We start from the raw sequence: 14,646 nt of genomic DNA, 5'->3' as shown, positions 1-14,646 counted from the left end.
AAAAATTTACCACAACAAATTGTTGCTCCGGCGTCACTGGTGACACCTTTCATATGCTGAAAATTTAAACATGGAGAGAGTGGAATACTTACATTACTAATTCGTGGGATCAACTGTGCATAATCGAATTATTTCATTACCCGTATAATTATTTCATTACCTGTATCGTAAATGGTTACTGAATTGACAAATGTGGATGTTGACGTCAGGTATGACCAAGATGGCATCACAGAAATTGTACTTCAGCATTACACATGAGAGTTAAGTAAATGACTGGTCAGAACATGAATGAGTAACTACAAAACTGAACTGATACTCTGCATTAAGCTCAAAATAATCAAACTGTAGATACACACCACGTGGACGTTACAATACGCAGGAACATAAATCGAATTTCTATCAATCACAGAAATTCAAATTTTGTACGCAAGTCTTCCAGTAATGCATTAAATTACTTGAAGTGCAGGAGAGAATGGTGGAGTTGAGTGCTTAAAGCATTAGGCTGAATAAGTACGATACAGTTCTGTAACCAGTTTTCAGTTACGACGCGTAATCGACCTCCGAGCTTCTGTAATAACACGTGACTAACTACAAGACCACACTCGCAATTCATCACCATTTCAACGCATGAAATGAAGACAGTTTAAATGTGTAAAATACTAACACGTTGTGTATTAATACCCACTGCAAATAACTGTAGCGGTTTCTCATTTGCTATCGCTGGATTACAGCTCATGGCCGCCACGACCAAAACCAAATAAGTACAGGGTGACCCAAAAGTCCGTTAAGATTTGAAAATTCAATTCTTCACGGAATCATGTAGACAGAGAGGCAAAAATTGACAAACATGCTTGAAATAACAGGATGTTTTATTAAAACCAAAGAAACAGATGCTGGATGACAAGGAAGCAGCAAGTCTGGCCAAGAATGTTTGGACCAGCAGAAGAAATCCTCCATGTAAAATACTATGTGGGGTCCTACACGTGTTGTTCACCCTCCACAAGAAGGCGGTACAGGTTCGTTGGCTGATTTGGAGGAAGGGAACAAATAACGAGTTCATCGGTCCATCGGCTTAGGGAAGGATGGGGAAAAAATTCGGCCTTGACCTTTCAAACGAACCGTCCCGTCAGTTGCCAGGAAGCTACAGATTGAGAGAAATGTCACCACGAATAGACCACTCAAACGTTGGAGGAAAACTTGTCTGATTTTTTTTTTAATGAAATACACTTATCTTGAGCTGTATTAATTTTCAATGCAATAATCCTTTCATTATATACTATTAAGTTAGAAATATATAGCCATGTTTCATTAATTAGTGCACTCTTTTACATTTTCTAAGAATAATAATGTATTTAACTTTCACCGGTGTAGTCATCTTGCCCCTTAGTCAAAGACATCTCACACCCATACTGGAACAAGGTGAAGCTTTTGCATTAGGCTGTAAAACTGACAAAATAATTTCTACTATACTAAAAAAAATCGCCACTTTACGTAAAATAGTAAAGAAGATAATACAGCTACCTCAAAAAACCAGTTGATTGCAAATTGTTAATTGTTAACATCGTCCACTAGCACCGGCTTCCCCTACGTGCAAAATATATCCACCATTTTCGACTTAACGAATTCGACAAATATCCATGAAGGATGCGTCGTAAACTCATTCTCGGCTGCAAGTGTGAATCCTAAAATTAAATAGTTACGAAGTTACGAAGCTCGGAATATGAAACTATATACCCTGGTTTTATTAAACGCCTTTAATTCTTAGCAGCACTTCCGGTGGTTGAAAATTTCAGATGAAATATTCTATAACTGAGTTTGCTGACAATTGAAAAGTCAAGAAATGTGTCTGCCAAATAGTAACAGGTATGGCTCGTATCTGAGTTGTCTCAGGCACGGCAAAGTGCCTCGGTCGACGTATGCACAGCTGTTTCATCTACGTTCTACATTTGAGTAAACAGCTGACTGGCTCATCACACACGTAGCAACACACTCACAGACATGACATGCTTGCCACGTTATCCGACAGTACGATGGATTATACTACGCCTTTTTAGTCTGTATGTCATTTATGAAGAGTTTTTGACGGAGTGTGGCATATATCGTTTTGGGCTGGTTCTTCCTCTACGAGGGATAATCAATTTCGTAGCAAAAATGTGGCGTAATTGTCTCGTACAGTAGCTTTGCTGAAGTGAAAGCTTTTGACCTTCCTTCTGATGCCTTGCGGCGAACCAGTTTTTTTCGTCTTTAAGACATTAGACTGGTGTTCCAAACGATCGGTTTTGAAATACATCTCCTGCCATCTGATTTACGGTACATGCTGTTTCTCCAAGTGGCATCAGGTAAATGTCGGGAAGGCTCCTACAAATTGTCCGCAGGCGATTTTTTTTTCTTTTCTTTATTGGATTTCAATTCCCCTCACCCCCCCCCCCCCACACACACACACAAGAGGAAGGGGGAGGGCTGGCAACAGCGTAATATGCTGCTCTACAGCCTACAGAAAAGTTAAAAAAATTATGAGAATGGAAAGAAACAAGAAAAACAGGCGATAAAACGGTGACATTGTAAATAACTGTAAAATTGGCGGAAAGTTGTGGAATTTAAAATATAAAAACACTGCGGTGACGATGCAGATGAAGACACACAAGAAGTAGACAGGCACAATTAAAAACACACGGTGACAGTCTGGTTTCTGTTCACACGAGATAAAAAGCACAACTAGCCACAGTATGGCGGCTGTTCGCAACACTGACAAGGGACGCACAACATTGAACACTCACTCACAACAACACTATACAGAGGACACAGTGACAGATGGGGGGGGGGGGGGGTGGAGGACCTGGACCTATGATGGGGAAAAGGGGGGGGGGAGGAGAGGAAAAGAAAAAAGGGGGAGCCGATGGAGGGAGGGGACATAGAAAAGGGGGGGGGGCTGGGCGGACACGAGAAGGAGTGGGAAAGGCAGTGGAGGGGAGAGCAGAAATGACTTGGGGAAGAGAAGGGAGGCAGAGAGAGGTTAGGTGGTGAAAAAACAGGATGGAAGGGGGGAAGAGGTAGCGCAGGGAAAGGACAGAGGAAAGGAAGGGGAAGTGAGGAACAGAGTTGATAGGAGGGATAAATGGAGGGAGAGAGGGCATCATCCAGGAGGGGGAGTTGACGGAAGCCACCTAGAGAAAGGAGATGAAGGGTGTAGAGGTGAAGGTTAGGGGGGACGCAACAGTGAAGGCGTGGCAGAGGGCATGGGTTGGAGAGGAGAGGAGCAACCATGGGAAGAGGGGGATGAAGGCGGCGTGAGTTTTAGAGGATGCGTATATGTTCGAGGAAAAGGAGCAGATGGGGGAAAGGAATCAGGTCGTAGAGGATCCGCATAGGGGAAGGGAAGTATATACAGAAGGCGAGGCGAAGTGCTTGGCGCTCGATGATCTGGAAGGACACATAGAATTTGGGGATCCACAGGCGATTTCCTGCTCAATACTTATTAAATTCTATGTAGTACTTCGCCTCTTAAACATTTCGACATAGACGGGACTTTTAACTCTAATATTCCTTTATTGCACATTCGTGACGTAGATATATCTTATTAGCAGATAAAATGGTAATACTTAATTCACTAACAAGGAACCCTTGAGAGCGAGGACGCTAAAGACTATTGATGCTTACGGCATTCGACGCCACACACAGTGTCTTCCGTGCAACCACAATATTGGCTGCTAAAGGCAACAGGGGGCGCTACTGGAGGTATCCAACTATGAGCATAGCATGGTGGTAGTTGATAGAAGTATATTTAAGCAACAACTCTGTTGCTCTCCTCAGCAGCTGACGTTCGTGTAGTCACAACACCTGCCCCTTTCACTCCACTACCTATCATAATGCATGTAAATCCCACTTTTAAATTTAGTTTCATGTCATGTATTCTGAACGTTACTACTATTAATAGACTTCCCTCCAAATCCAATTTGTATTTATATTTCAGTATAAATGGTCTGAAGATGGTCAAATTCTGACCGAAACCGGTTGCTATTAAAATAAATAATTTTATATGCATCACTGATGGTTGGTTTTGTGATTGCAGCTTGCCATGTAAATTCCTGCTCATGGAGCTGCCTTCGTATTATTTTGGTTCTGACAGATTCCGCGAATACGACGTTCAGTTCTGTCGTCCTCTTATTTTTCGACACAATCCTCTTCAGTGATGCGAACACACTTTCGTTCGCGTTGACTTAGCGGATGATGTTTTTCCACATCCCTGTATGCTGAAACGCGTCCGTTATAGCCAGCCTGACGTTTCGTTCTTATTATGCACATATATTAATCCACTAACGTGAAATGCAGATTTTCTTCTTGATGGTGTAATGTGTGCATAATGTGGGGCTTAGTCATATGGGGTAGGAATGACGATTTCTGTGGTTACCCATTCCCATTTTTGCTATGTATCTTTCTGTAGAGAATCTCTCTGTAGTTAGTGGGCAGTGTGTGGCGGTGCCCCAGCGCCATATCATTAAACTCGTGCAGTGGACAGGCGTCTGGTAATGTTTGAGAGGATGAACGTTTCCGCGAACTGGGGGCATGGAGCCGCTTGCAGCCTGTAGCACATCTGCCGGGCAACGACAATGTTCTATAGGAGTCTCTCGACTGCCCGTGACCACACGCATAGTGTTGGGGGCAACCGGACGTCAGCTGTGGTCAGCGAGCCACTCAGGGGCAACCAGCGTGATACCATCGGTTCATGATGCGTGAAGTGCATAGCATCACCGATACAGGCCAATTTTTACAGTACACCGATGCACTACCAGTGCTGCTATTAAAAGACAGTTCACGAAGAATTCTGAGGAGAAAACCAGGCAGGTTCCTATTTGTCGGTGTTCGCTAACTGAATGAACTGTGTCTTACCATTCGACGGAACTAGCAACTTTCCGAAAGGGATCATGTAATTCTGCATAATGAGCGCACAACTTTTTTAAACCAGGGTTGCCACTTGCTAAGGTAGAAACAGTTCTTCAGGTTTCTCCATGTGTAATTTTGTTGGCAAGATTAGATGGGTAGATCACATAACTAATGAGGAGGTATTGAATAGAATTGGGGAGAAGAGGAGTTTGTGGCACAACTTGACTAGAAGGAGGGATCGGTTGATAGGGAATATTCTGAGGCATCAAGGAATCACCAATTTAGTATTGGAGGGCAGCGTGGAGGGTAAAAATCGTAGAGGGAGACGAAGAGTGGAATACACTAAACAGCTTCAGAAGGCTGTAGGTTGCAGTAGGTACTGGGAGATGAAGAACCTTGCACAGGATAGAGTACCATGGAGAGCTGCATCAAACCAGGCTCTGGACTGAAGACCACAACAACAACAACGCGAGGGCAGAAGAGGCAGAGTACAAGTATTAAAGTCATTCCATTCGGTTTTTGCACTCTTAACGCTGTTTGATTCGTATTCTGGAGTCTGTCTCCAATTCTAATTCTCTTCAGATTCTGATTCTGGAAGAGTCATTGCAACTTTAGATTCGGAGAGAGGTAACCGTTCGGGAATCGAGAGATGTGAGATGGGGCTTGGCAGTTTATTTATTTATTTACATGTCAAGTTTCGTAGGACCAAATTGAGGAGCAAATCTCCAAGGTCATGGAACGTGTCAGTACATGAACTTACAACATAAAAGTAATAACAGATAAAAATAAATGTTCATGAACCTGAAAGAAAATCAGTCCATAAGTTTAAGCTAACGCTATCAGCAATACAATCAGAATCAGCTTCATTTTTCAAGGAACTCCTCGACAGAATAGAAGGAGTGACCCATGAGGAAACTCTTCAGTTTCGATTTGAAATGGCGTGGATTACTGCTAAGATTTTTGAATTCGAGTGGCAGCTTATTGAAAATGGATGCAGCAGTATACTGCACACCTTTTTGCACAAGAGTTAAAGAAGTCCGATCCAAATGAAGTTTTGATTTCTGCCGAGTATTAACCGAGTGAAAGCTGCTTAGTGTTGGAAATAAACTAATATTGGTAACAAGAAACGACAATAAGGAATATACATATTGAGAGGCCAATGTCAAAATACCCAGACTTTTGAACAGAGGTCGACAAGAGGTTCGTGAACTCACACCATTTTTTGCCCGAACCGCCCGTTTCTGAGCCAAAAATATCCTTCTAGAATAGGAAGAGTTACCGCAAAACATAATACCATACGACATAAGTGAATGAAAATAAGCAAACTAGACTAATTTACGTGTCGAAGTATCACTCAATTTCGATACCGTTCGAATAGTGTAAACGGCAGTATTAAGTATTTGAACAAGATCCTGAACGTGGGCTTTCCACGACAGCTTACTATCTATCTGAACACCTAGGAATTTGAACTGTTCAGTTTCACTAATCATATGCCCGTTCTGTGAGATTAAAACGTCAGGTTTTGTTGAATTGTGTGTTAGAAGCTGTAAAAACTGAGTCACTGTGATTTAACGTTAGTTTATTTTCTACAAGCCATGATCTGAGGTCATGTACTGCACTACTTGAAACCGAGTCAATGTTGCACACAACATCCTTTACTACCAAGCTAGTGTCATCAGCAAACAGAAATATTTTAGAGTTACCCATAATACTAGAGGGCATATCATGTATATAAATAAGGAACAGGAGCGGCCCCAACACTGATCCCTGGGGCAACCCCCACTTGACAGTACCCCACTCAGATCCCACATCACAGCCGTTATCAACATTATGAATAATGATCTTTTGCTGCCTTTTGGTAAAGTAAGAGGTGAACCAATTTTGAGCTACTCCCCTTATTCCGTAATGATCCAACTTCTGGAGCAATATTGTGAGATCAACACAGTCAAATGCCTTTGTTAAATAAAAAAATACGCCAAGCGTTCGAAACTTTTTGTTTAGCCCATCCAGTACCTCACAGAGGAAAGAGAATATAGCATTTTCAGTTGTCAAACGACTTCTAAAGCAGAACTGTACATTTGATAGCAAATCGTGTGATATAAAATGATCAATTAACCTTACATACACAGCCTTTTCGATAACTTTTGCAAACACTGATGGCATAGAAATAGGTCTAAAATTATCTACATTACCCCTTTCTCCCTTTTTATAAAGCGGCTTTACTACTGAGTTCTTTAATCGCTCAGGAAACTGACCATTCCTAAAGGAAAAATTACAAATATGGCTAAATACAGGGCTAACATGTGCAGCACAGTACTATAATATTCTACTAGACACTCCATCATAACCATGAGAGTCCTTAGTCTTCAGTGATTTAATTATTGACTCAATCTCCCTCTTGTCTGTATCACAGAGGAGTATTTCAGACGTCAATCTCGGAAAGGCATTTGCTAAGAAATTTATATGATTTCCTGTAGAAACTAAATTTTTATTTAATTCACCAGCAATGCTCAGAAAATGGTTGTTAAATAATGTACAAATATCTGATTTATCAGTAACAGAAATATTATTACTGCGAACTGACTTTATATCATCAGCCTTGTGCTGCTGACCAGACACTTCCTTCACAACTGACCATATGGCTTTAATTTTATCCTGTGAATTAGCTATTCTATTTGCATACCACATACTTTTTGCGTTGCTAATAACATTTTTAAGCACCTTACAATGCTGTTTGTAATGGGCTACTGTAGCTTGATTGTGACTACTTCTAACATTTTGATATAATTCCCGCTTTGTTCTACATTATATCCTTATCCAACTAGTCAGCCAACTGGTCTGTCCATTACTGCTAGTACCCCGTTTAGAATCTTCTAATGGAAAGCAACTCTCAAAGAGCATGAGAAATGTGTTATGGAAAGCATTGTATTTATCATCTATATTATCGGCACTATAAACATCTTGCCACTCTTGTTCCTTGACAAGTTTTGAAAAACTGTCTATTGCTGTTGGATTAACTTTCCTACGTAGTTTGTAATTAAATAGGACGTTGGTTTGAGTACAAAAACCTTTTCATGTTAAAATTTGTGCATCATGGTCTGAAAGGCCATTGACCATTTTACTAATAGAATGCCCATCTAGTAATGGAGAATGAATAAAAATATTGTCTATGACTGTGCTACTGTTCCCCTTCACCCTAGTTGGAAAAAACACAGTTTGCATCAGATCGTATGAATTTAGGAGATCTACCAACATCGTTTTTCTTGCACAGTCATGTACAAAATTAATATTGAAGTCACCACATATAACTACTTTCTGGTACTTACTACAAAGTGAATCAAGAACCCTCTCTAGCTTAAGCAAAAATGCTCTGAAGTCGGAATTAGGGGAGCTATAAACAACAGCAATTAGAAGTTTAGTTTCACTAAATTCAACTAATGCTGCACAACTTTCAAATATCTGTTCAGTGTAGTGTCGTGATACGTCTATGTACTCAAATGAAATACTGTTTTTTGCATACAGAGCCACTCCCCCACCACACAAAGAACTCCTTGAGAAACAGCCAGCTAATCTGTAGCCTGGTAAAGGAAGCCACTGAATTATCGAATTATTTAAGTGGTGCTCTGGTATACCAATAATTTCAGAGTTAACATCTATTAGCAGTTCACTAACTTTATCTCTAATACCTCTTATATTTTGATGAAATATGCTAATTCCTTCTCTACTTGGAAACATTACATCCTCTGGAGTTAGAGGCACTTCCTTTAAGCAGGTATAACTATCAGCTGACTTCAATCTAAGAAAGGTGCAGCGCTAACACCAACTACTACATCAATTTTTCCATGAGTGATACCACTACCACCACCACCACCACCACCCACTACACTGTCACCTATAAGCTTAGCCAGTTTCCCCTTCCCATACCTATTGAGGTGCAGGCCATGCCTAGTGAAACACCATCTATGATAGACCCAACTGGCACCACTGAGATGTGATCCATGCCCTCCGCCATCAGTGCCCTCCCCAGCCCCACATTAACGCGCCTAACAGCCGCATTAAGGTGAGGCCGATCATGACGCTGAAACAGTTGCACGAAATGAAATGCACATTAGTGGCACCAGTTTGAGTAGCTATCTTAACCAAGTCACCACTGACATCATATTCCCCGTCCCTATCGAGAGTGTTCCCTGCTCCACCCACTATCACTACCTGATCCTCTTTCGTAAAATTCTTACATAACTCCCCTATGCTTTCAGTCACCTGAGCCAATCCTGCACTAGGCTTCACAATGCTGGTGACCTGGTGCTCACTCCCCAACACTTCCTGCAACTGCTGGCCCACACCTCTACCGTGGGAACTACCTAGCAGCAGAACCTTCTTTCTGCTAGACTTTGCAACTAACCTAGGCCTCCTAATTGCTGAGGACTGCTGCAAGTTACCTACATCTACGGCTACACGAGGCTCCTCTCCACTCAACTCTGACAGTTGATCGTATCTATTGCATGTATGCAAAGTAAAACTGTCTGAATACCTCCTCTTCCTAGCTAACTTCTTGCCAACTGCCAGTTCCCATTCCCCACCACCCTTCACCCTCCTCAACCTATCTAGTTCCTCCTTTGCGCATTGTAACTGCACCTGAAGGGCACAGATCTTACGCTCCTGCTCCTCTATTAACTTGTTTCTACTACAGATTCTACATTTCCAGGAGAGGATCTCCCTAAAATGACCATTGACTTCCCAACTGCATTCCCCCCAATGAAAATACTTTGAACAAATCCCACACCGTAATCCACTTCTCACAAACCTACGAGAGAGCCCACACTTTTCACTCATGGTAAAAATTTTACAGTTACTGAAGAAATCTATACGTCTACGTTACCAAAGTTAGTTACACCAGTAGAACTATTTAAGAACTAACAATAATGGTCTCGAAATTCTCTGCCTACTAAGAAAGCAGCTACTTGTATTAATACTACTACAACACAGCCGATACCAATACCAGCAAAACTTCACAAAATTATTAGCTAAAACCAAAAAAATTAAAACGACCACCAAACACTAAGCGAAGTTAAAACACTAAATGAAAATTTTACCGAAATATTTCACTAGAAAGAATAATAAACGTCTGTTGAAAACTAAAGCACGAAATTTACTAAACGACTTCAACACACTGAAAACTCTATAAAACACAGCGAGCGAACGATTACAAAAGTTTATTAAGTCGTTATTTCGCCACAAACGGCACGCAACACCGCTGAAATCTATTAAATTTAATAACTGTATTACAGAGCACAAATAAGTTTGTCAGTACTTAGCTTATATCCGCTACAGCTGCAGTGCGCACCGCAAAATGTAAACACACTACTGAGACACGAGGCTTAGACGAACGACGAAAGCAGACTCACAAATACGAGGGGCGTTCAGAAAGTAAGCTCCGATCGGTCGCGAAATGGAAACGACTATGAAAATCCGATAAAGCTTTGCACAGATGTGTTGGGTAATGTCTCTAGTATAACCCCAGTTAGCATCACGTCGCTCTTCTCATTTCTGAGCTCGCAGTGAGTGCGTAAAGATGTCTAGAAAATAGTGTCTGCCGCCAAGTACGAGGGCCTGGTGAGAAATTTCGCCTGAAGCTATGCAGCTAACATTACATAACTGTCGTGCTGTTTCTTCTTCAAGACAATTCTCAGCCGCATTCTGCAGGGGCAATGAAGATGCTCCTGCATCGTTTTCAAATGGAAATGTGAGATTACCCACAATACAGTCCGCAATTGTCTCCCCCTGAGTTTCATCTCTGGTCACATGAACCGCTGTCTTTGAAGACAACATTTTGACACAGACAACGAGGTGTAGGCCAGCGTGGAGAATTGGCGGAAAGCACTGGCGGCTGCCTTCTATGATGAGGCTATTGAAAAGTTGGTACAACGCTATGACAAAAGTCTAAGTCAGAACGGCGACTACGTAGAGAAGTAGCTGAAAGGTGTAGCTAATTGTTACAAGTAAAACATTTCTGATGTTCACTGTGGTTTCAATTTGGCAATCAATCGGAGCTTACTTTCTGAACAGGCCTCGTAAAAACATCTACTGCAGCGCCAACGCATTGCACAGCTCAACTTGGAACGTGTCAGCCTACGCAGCGATGAGATGGTCCAGTAGTATTCATAAGCGAGTAGGTGCGTTTTCGTGAACGCTGATCGGTCATGTTTTGTGCGGTGATCACTTGGTCATGAATGTGTTGTTGGGTTCTCATGCATGCTTGTCCTCCTCACTTGCTGAATTGACGCAATCATCGTGACCGATGCGACCCCGTGTTCCAATTTGCCAGTTTATTTATCAGAGTATTTTCCTCCTTTCGTGATATACCCATCCTCGCCTAAAGTTATAAACGTAACTACTCTCAAGAACTCAGCTTTCACCTAGCACTCATCTCATGTAAGAGAGATAAGTTGCTTAGCTTTTTCATGTCGTGTGTTGATTTGCTTCCGTTCACTCTGTCAGTAAATTGTGATGATTATATCTTGTCTAATTTCAGTAGACAACATTTGCCTCTGCTACATTCACGATTATTAATTTAATACAATTCTCTCTGCCACGGTTCATTTGTCAGGGCCACACATGCATTTCGTTTCCTTGCACAAATGTCATTTCCATATATCTGAATCGTATTGGAGCGATACTCGGGGATACTCCGTGCAGATCACTGGTTTGTTCCACGAAGGCTTAGCATTAACCCCAGGGGCATCTTGCAGTGCGGTATAAACCTTCGATAGGGTGCCTCCTGAAATACCAAACATTTCGGCTACCTTGTTTATGGTGTGCCGATGGTACATCGCAACATGTCCGACGCCTCTGAAAGCCGCTCAACCTGTGCCACCAAGGTGTCGCCCTCTGCCGACTGCCATGATGGGCGGCCGGAGGCAGCTACACGGAGAACGGTTGCAATCAGGGAAGGGAGCGAGGCGGAAGAACGGAGCCACGGACTGGGTCAACCTGCTACAAGACGTGTCGCGGGCAGGAGATGCCTTTGGCCGGCATCGTGACACCGTGGATAGTACCCATCATTTACCTTTTTGAGTTATAGTGAGCTTTGGTGATTTGAACGGTCGTCGCCCAGGGGTCTGAATATCGGGCGTGTTCTATGTGGCTCAGCTGTGGCGTTTATTTAACTAAGTGAACTCTGCGGGAGGGGTAGTCCGAAAATTTGTCATGCTACTCATATGTAGTGTATTCAGGTGGTTATTTTCGTGTCCCTTCCAGAGACAAATTCTGATAGTTGTGTTTGTCTCTTGTAACTGTTTGGATTGAGCAAAGATAGACGAATGAGGAACTGCAGTAATTGTGATAGGATGAGCGCATGTCCTATATTAACTTCTAGTTGTAAAGTTTTTCTTGGCAAAAGTACCACATTAAATTAAATTAAACGTTTCTTTGTAAGGTTTTTTGACATATTGTTTTAAATCAGTTTTTTCGTATTGTTTTTAAAAGTATCCGTGAATTTTACTGGATGATTAGTTAGAATGAAATTATGCTTATGTCTTTTGTATTACGCCTACGTCCTCACCCCTAGCCCTTCCACTTAATACTCTGCTATAATAGAAGCACTCATCATACGAGCGATAATCATTTGCCCATGTCGAATTCGCTTAGCTCCGGCATCCTGCACTCACAACTACACAGAACACTTTTCTGATCACGATTGATGCTTGCAAAGTACTGAAGATACTGCGCAGGGGTTGTTTGTGGTCAAAGACAACTGCAACCTGCACGCTTGGCAAGCATCTGCATTTATGTTCAAGTATGCATTTCTCGCTATTCGTAAGGGTATTTTTGTTCCATCGTTACAACTATAAGAAAATGCGAGTTTTTATCGGCAGACGCGTTACTCTTTATTGAAGTACACTGCTGCCCATTAAAATTGCTACACCAAGAAGAAATGCAGACGATAAACGGCTATTCATTGGACAAATATATTATACTAGAACTGATATGTGCTTACATTTTCACGCAATTCGGGTGCATGGATCCTGAGAAATCAGTACCCAGAACAACCACGAACAACCACCTCTGGCCGTAATAAAGGCCTTGATACGCCTGGGCATTGAGTCAAACAGAGCTTGCATGCTTCAACAAGATACCACAGTTCATCAAGAGTAGTGACTGGCGTATTGTGACGAGCCAGCTGCTCGGCCACCATTGACCAGGCGTTTTCAATTAGTGAGAGATCTGGAGAATGTGCTGGCCAGGACAGCAGTCGAACATTTTCTGTATCCAGAACCGCCCGTACAGGACCTGCAACATGCGGTCGTGCATTATCCTGCTGAAATGTAGGGTTTTGCAGGCATCGAATGGAGGGTAGAGCTACGGGTCGTAACACATCTGAAATGTAACGTCCACTGTTCAAAGTACCGTCAATGCGAACAAGAGGTGACCGAGACGTGTAACCAATGGCACCCCATACCATCACGCTCGGTGATACGGCAGTATGGCGATGACTATTACACGCTTCCAATGTGCGTTCACCGCGATGTCGCCAAACACAGATGCGACCATCATGATGCTGTAAACAGAACCTGGATTCATCCGAAAAAATTGCGCTTTGCCATTCGTGCACCCAGGTTCGTCGTTGAGTACATCATCGCAGGAGCACCTGTCTGTGATGCAGCGTCAGGGGTAACCACCAGCCATGGTCTCCGAGCTGACAGTCCATGCTGCTGTAAACGTCGTCGAACTGTTCGTGGAGACGGTAGTTGTCTTGAAAACGTCTCCATCTGTTGACTCAGGGATCGAGACGTGACTGCACGATCCGTTACAGCCATGCGGATAAGATGCCTGTCATCTCGACTGCTAGTGATACGAGGCCGTTGGGATCCAGCACGGCATTCCGTATTACCCTCCTGAACCCACCGATTCTATATTCTTCTAACAGTCATCGGATCTCGACCAAAGCGAGCAGCAATGTCGCGATACGATTAACTGCAATCGCGATAGGCTACAATCCGACCTTTATCAAAGTCGGAATCGTGATGCTACGCATTTCTCCTCCTTACACGAGACATCACAACAACGTTTCACCAGGCAACGCCGGTCAACTGCTGTTTGTATATGAGAAATCGGTTGGAAACTTTCTTCATGTCAGCCCGTTGTAGGTGGCGCCACCGGCTCCAACCTTGTGTGAATGCTCTGAAAAGTTAATCATTTGCATATCACAGCTTCTTATACCTGTCGGTTAAATTTCGCGTCTGTAGCACTTCATCTTCGTGGTGTAGCAATTTTAATGGCCAGTAGTGTGAAACATCATCAGTGGTCTGTAATTATGATATTTACCATCTGATGTCCTTTCTAGATCGAAAAACAGTTCTTTAACAAGGTGCTGGTTTAATGAACTAGTTTTTGATCTAGAAAACAAAACATATCTGTAAATATCTTTAATTACCGACCACTGACGATGCTTTACTTCAATAAAGCGAAACACGTCTGGTGAGAAAACGTCGCATTTTCTTGCAAATGTAACGATGGAACAAAAATACCCCCAGGAATTGTAAAGCAACTGCAAACGAAATGACCACACAAACGAAGAGTTTCTAGCTACGTTTCCATATTTTAGTCCGGTTCCTATAGTGGCCAGAATGTCCCTATAAGCAGCGGACAGGGGCTGCACTGATAGATAGTTCGCTGAGTGAAGACTGTTGACTTCATCCTGGCGATATGCTACTGTATTGTGGTTCTCGCTACTGTGTTTGGCTCTGGATTGCTATACAGGCTGTT

The sequence above is a fragment of the Schistocerca nitens genome, chromosome 9, assembly GCF_023898315.1.
Source record: "Schistocerca nitens isolate TAMUIC-IGC-003100 chromosome 9, iqSchNite1.1, whole genome shotgun sequence".
Classification (NCBI taxonomy): domain Eukaryota; kingdom Metazoa; phylum Arthropoda; class Insecta; order Orthoptera; family Acrididae; genus Schistocerca; species Schistocerca nitens.
Note: the sequence above shows the minus strand (reverse complement) of the source record.